At 23.5% G+C, this 6,473-nt stretch overlaps 1 pseudogene; it reads left to right on the plus strand.

Moving 5' to 3' along the window:
• Positions 1 to 236: 236 nt before the first annotated feature.
• Positions 237 to 820, plus strand: LOC142226886 (large ribosomal subunit protein eL21-like; annotated as a pseudogene).
• Positions 821 to 6,473: the final 5,653 nt, after the last annotated feature.

The following is a 6,473-nucleotide window of genomic DNA, read 5'->3' on the forward strand; positions in this document are numbered from 1 at the left end:
TCTATAGAAATAAAATTTTGAAAAAATTTTCTATAGAAATAAAATTTGGACAAAATTTTCTATAGAAATAAAATTTGGACAAAATTTTCTATCGAAATAAAATTTTAACAAAATTTTCTATAAAAATAAAATTTTGACAAAATTTTCTATCGAAATAAAATTTTAACAAAACTTTCTATAGAAATAAAATTTGGACAAAATTTTCTATAGAAATAAAATTTTGAAAAAAATTCTCTGAATATAAGACCGCGTGGACGGTATTTTCTAAAAGGGAACCGCACACAACAACATGACTAATTCCAAGGGTTATCGTCGCGGCACCAGAGACATATTCTCGCACCCCTTCCGCAAGCATGGTGTCATCCCATTGTCCACCTATATGCGTGTCTTCAAGAACGGCGATATTGTGGACATCAAAAAGGTAAGCCTTACAAGTCTTATCATGGCAAAACTAGCCGTGTCTTCAATGTTACTCCCCATGCTTTTGGTGTTATTGTAAACAAGCGTGTGCGCGGAAAGATCCTACCCAAGCGCATCAATGTTCGTATTGAACATGTCCATCACTTCAAGTGCCGTGAGGATTTCTTGCGTCGTGTCAAGGAAAACGAACGCTTGTTGAAGGATGCCAAAGCTAAGGGTACCTGGGTTAATTTGAAACGTCAACCTTCCCAACCCAAAAAGGCTCATTTCGTCAAACAAATCGAGGAACTAATTGTTTTGGCTCCCATTCCTTATGAATTCATTGCTTAAATTATGTTTAACATATCTAGGGGTTATAGAAGGATATTTGTTTGAAGTAATTTTTTACAAGCTGTTGTAGATCGGATTGTAGAAGAGCATCTATGATAATTATCCTGTACATTTTAAAGGAAGGCAAAAATAAAACAAAGAACTAATAGTGAAAATACAACTAAAGTGGAAAATGTGGACAGAATTTTCGATAGAAATAAAATTTTGATAAAATTTTCTATGGAAACAAAATTTTCTATAGAAATATAATTTTGATAAAATTCCCATAGAAATAAGAAGTTAATAAAATTTTCTATAGAAATAAAATTTTGTGAAAATTTTCTATGGAAATACAAATTTCGAAATTAATTGAAAATAAAAATTCATTGTGGCAACGCTGTTCCCAACTAGATCACCCTTCATATTAAGTTTTCTCACTCATCCGTTATCTCTTTCACCATCATGTGTGTACATGTTTTTCTCCTTGTAAGGAGAACACAAAACTCTCTCTCTCTGTCTCTCTTCATTTAATATCGGCATTTTATGAGTCTAATGTTTGTATATTAAGCCTTTATGATGAAACAATATATTTTTGTTGGAATTTGGATAATATCATTTTTTTTTTTGTTAATAATATTTTGTTGTATGGTGACAACACTTGTGTCTATTATCGCTAAGCAAATATATACAGACAGAAGCAACATTATAAACATTTGTTTACCGCAGGCATATATATGTAGAGTAATGAAATATATTCGTATAATGTATAAAGTGCCTCCAGTTATATACGGACATATACACATACTATGTATATATGTGTGTAGACATACGAAATTGTCATAATATAAAAATAAAAACAATTCTTTTGTTGTGTATTGCTCAACATCTGTTGGCAATTATAATGGCAGTTATTCAAACATTTTTGAGCATGAATATGAATTTGATGAGGTTTGTTGTTAACAATGGGCCCGACAGTAGGGTGTTACGAAAATTATAATGGCAAGTAAAACAAAGGTTAAAATAGGTACTGAGCTGCTACTATTAAGTTTTGGTCGTTTCTATATTTAGTCCATAGATAAAAAATTTCAGGTGGATTTAATGAGGCAAACTATTTCAAGAATATCGTTTAAAATGGTACCCGTGTAGAGTAAATTTTAAAATTTCTACATATGGAGACTATTTCAAGTTCTGGATGTTTGAGAACTTAAACATTTCATTTAAGTCTAAAAGAAAATCCGATGAAATTATGGCCTTCGTATGATTTGAAATCTAAATTTTTTAGATTTTACCCCCAGCTTTACTCGAATGAGCACAAAAAGTAAAATCGACAAAGTAGATTTGGGCTAATTTCTATGATAAGTGCGCCTCCTATTCCCAAGCACATAATTGCCAATCTAAACCAAATTTGTTATAACTCTTTATGTATCTAAAATACTTTTAGAATGCCAATATAAACCAAATTTGATATAAGTGTTTAAATTTACATTTAAATTGAAAACATTAAAACTGCTTGCCCAAAAGTATGCAACAATTTCTGCGTAATCGTATATCGTTTCGCTGACCAATCAGTACTAGAATCAGTTTTTGAAAATAAATAAGCCAATATTCGTTATATATGATATTCTTATACGAAATTACACAATAAATGGACAGATTGCATTCAGTTTTATTTATACGTACTTAGAAAAACACCCTAACATACAAATGCATTTATTATATTTGAAAATATACCAACACATATACATATATACTTGTTTAGAATAGCTTTTAGTCCATACACTAGTCAATTTATTTATAAGTCGGTGTAAGTTCATTGCTGGTTTGATTTTCATCGGATGTCTTTGCCATCTATCCGTCTGCTGGTTGCTTCGTCCATCTGACTTTTATTGTTCTCATCATTTTATTTGATTATTATGATATTGCATAGTGTATGGATTTTATTGAAGTTATTTTTATTAGTTTCAAATAAATGTATTCTGTTGGTGATCTTAATGGTATCATTATTTTTGAAAAGGAAATTTAATTAAAATTCTTTTGCACATAACACTCAAAGGATAGAGCAGTTACAAACATTTTGAATAAATACAGATACATATATATACCAGAGAAATGCAATTAGCTTAAATGTAAAGCCAAAAAATTGATTTTAATGATGATAGAAAAAATATAAAAAGAAATCAAGTGAAAAAATGTTATAAAATCGTAATCGAAAATACTAAGTAAACTTTAAAAAATATTGCCTATTTTTAGGCTGGACTATTGTAGATATAAATTCTTGTAAAATATTAGAAAGCTAAAACACAAACTATTATATACGCTTGGAATAATAGTAAAGATTAGAAACAAATTGGCAAAAAAGTGAAAAAGAAAATTTTATCAAAAGTTTATTTCTATAGAAAATGTTGTCAAAAGTCTAAAATATGTCTATAGAATATTTTATCAAAATGTTATTCCTATAGAAAATTTTGCAAAAAAATTTAATTTTGTCAAAAGTTTATTTCTATAGAAAATTTTGTCAAAATTTTATTGCCATCGAAAATTATGTAACACTTTTATTTTTATAAAAAATTTTGTCAAAAATTTTATTTCCATAGAAAATTTTGTCAAAATTTTATTTCTCTATAGAAAAATTTTCAAAAAATTATTTCTCTATAGAAAATTTGGTCACAATTTTATTTCTCTATAAAAAATTTTGTCAAAATTTTATTTCTACAGAAAATGTTGTCAAAATTTTATTTCTATAGAAAAGTTTGCCCAAATTTTATTTCTATAGAAAATATTGTCACAATTTTATTTCTATAAAAAATTTTGTCAAAATTTTATTTTATTTCTATAGAAAATTTTGTCCAAATTTTGCTTCTATAGACAATTTTGTCCAAAATGTTATTTCTATAGAAAATTTTTCAAATAATTATTTCTCTATAGCAAATGTTGTCACAATTTTATTTCTAAAGAACATTTTATCAAAATTTTATAGAAAATTTTGTCCAAATTTTATTTCTATAGACAATTTTGTCCAAATTTTGTTTCTATAGAAAATTTTGTCCAAAATTTTATTTCTATAGAAAATTTTGTTAACAGTTTATTTCTATAGAAAATTTTGTCCAAATTTTATTTCCATAGAAAATTTTCATAATTTTATTTCTATAGAAATTTTTTTCCAAATTTTTTTTCTATAGAAAATTGTGTCACAATTTTAATTCTATAGAAAATTTTGACAAAATTTTAATTCTGTAGAAAATTTTGTCCAAAATTTTAATTCTATAGAAAATTTTGACAAAATTTTAATTCTGTAGAAAATTTTCTCATAATTTTATTTTCATAGAAAACTTTATCAAAATTTTATTTCTATAGAAAATTTTAACAAAATGTTACTTCTATAGAAAATTTTGACAAAATTTTATTTCTATAGAAAATTTTGAAAAAATTTTATTTTCATAGGAAATTTTGCCAACATTTTATTTCTAAAGAAATTGTAGTCAAGATTTTATTTTGTGAAAATTTTATTTCAATAGAAAATTTTATCAAAATTTTATTTCTATAGGAAATTTTAACAAGATGTTACTTCTATAGGAAATTTTGTCATAGTTTTATTTCTATAGAAAATTTTGTCGAAATTTTATTTCTATAGAAAAGTTTGCCAATATTTTTTTTTTTCTAAAGAAAATGTTGTCAAGGTTTTATTTCTATAGAAAATTTTGACAAAATTTTATTTCTATAGAAAATTTTGACAAAATTTTATTTTCATAGGAAATTTTGCCAACATTTTATTTCTAAAGAAATTGTAGTCAAGATTTTATTTCTATAAAAACTTTTGTGAAAATTTTATTTCAATAGAAAATTTTATCAAAATTTTATTTCTATAGGAAATTTTAACAAGATGTTATCTATAGGAAATTTTGTCATAGTTTTATTTCTATAGAAAATTTTGTCGAAATTTTATTTCTATAGAAAAGTTTGCCAATATTTTTTTTTCTAAAGAAAATGTTGTCAAGATTTTATTTCTATCGAGAATTTTGTCAACATTTTATATCTAAAGAAAACTTGGTCAAAAATTTTCGTCTATCGAAATTTTTGTCAAAATTTGATTACTACAGAAAATTTCGTAAATTTTTTTTTTAAATTTTTTGTCAATTTTTTTTCTATAGAAATTTTTATGAAAATTCTGTTTCTATAGGAAATTTTAACAAGATATTACTTCTATAGGGAATTTTGTCATAGTTTTATTTCTATAGAAAATTTTGTCAAAATTTTATTTCTATAGAAAAGTTTGCCAAAATTTTATTTCTATAGAAAATTTTAACAAAATGTTACTTCTTTATAACATTTTGACAAAATTTTAATTCTATAGAAAATTTTGTAAATTTTTTTTCTTTAGGAAATTTTGTCAAATTTTTGTTTCTATATAAAATTTTGTCAAAAGTTTATTTCTATAGAAAATTTTGTCAACATTTTATTTCTCTAGAAAATTTTTTCCAAATTTTATTTCTATAGAAAATGTTGTCCAAAATTTTATTTCTATAGAAAATTTTGTTAAAAGTTTATTTCTAAAGAAAATTTTGTCATAATTTTATTTCTATAGAAAAAATTTTCCAAATTTTATTTCTATACAAAATTTTTTAACAATTTTGATTCTATAGAAATTTTTTACAAAATTTCAATTCTGTAGAAAATTTTGTCCAAAATTTTAATTCTATAGAAACTTTTGACACAATTTTAATTCTGTAGAAAATTTTGTCATAATTTTATTTCCATAGAAAATTTTGTCAAAATTTTATTTCTATAGAAAAGTTTGCCAAAATTTTATTTCTATAGAAAACTTTATCAAAATTTTATTGATATAGAAAATTTTAACAAAATGATACTTCTACAGAAAATTTTGACAAAATTTTATTTCTATAGGAAATTTTGCCAACATTTTATTTCTAAAGAAAATCTTGTCAAGATTTTCTTTTTCTATAGGAAATTTTCCCAAAATTTTATTTCTATAGAAAACTTTATCAAAAGTTTTTTCTATAGGAAATTTTAACATGATTTTACTTCTATAGGAAATTTTGTCATAAGTTTATTTCTATAGAAAATTTTGTCAACATTTTATTTCTATAGAAAAGTTTGCCAAAATTTTATTTGTATAGAAAATTTTAACAAAATTTTACTTCTATAGAACATTTTGACAAAATATTAATTCTATAGAAAATTTTTTAATTTTTTTTCTTTAGGAAATTTTGTCAAATTTTTGTTTTTATAGAAAATGTTGTCAAAAGTTTATTTCTATAGAAAATGTTGTCAACATTTTATTTCTCTAGAAAATTGTGTCCAAATTTTATTTCTATAGGAAATTTTGCAAAAATTTTATTTCTAAAGAAAATGTTGTCAAGATTTTATTTCTATCGAAAATTTTGTCAACATTTTATTTCTATAAAAAAACTTTGTCAAATTTTTTGTCTGTGGAAATTTTTGTCAAAATTTGACTTCTAGAGAAAATTTTGTCAAAATTTTATTTTTTTTTAAGAATTTTTGGTCAAAATTTTATTTTCCTATAGAAAATTTTAATAAAATTCTTTTTCTATAGAAAATGTTGACAAAATTTTAATTCTGTAGAAAATTTTGTCATAATTTTATTTCTATAGAAAATTTTGTCAAAATTTTATTTCTATGGAAAATTTTGTCAAAATTTTATTTCGTTTTGTTTGTTATTGTTGGCTTCTCTTCAATAGTTATTGTTGTTTTTGATCTCAGCTTAA

This window comes from Haematobia irritans, chromosome 2, assembly GCF_050003625.1.
Source record: "Haematobia irritans isolate KBUSLIRL chromosome 2, ASM5000362v1, whole genome shotgun sequence".
Lineage (NCBI taxonomy): Eukaryota > Metazoa > Arthropoda > Insecta > Diptera > Muscidae > Haematobia > Haematobia irritans.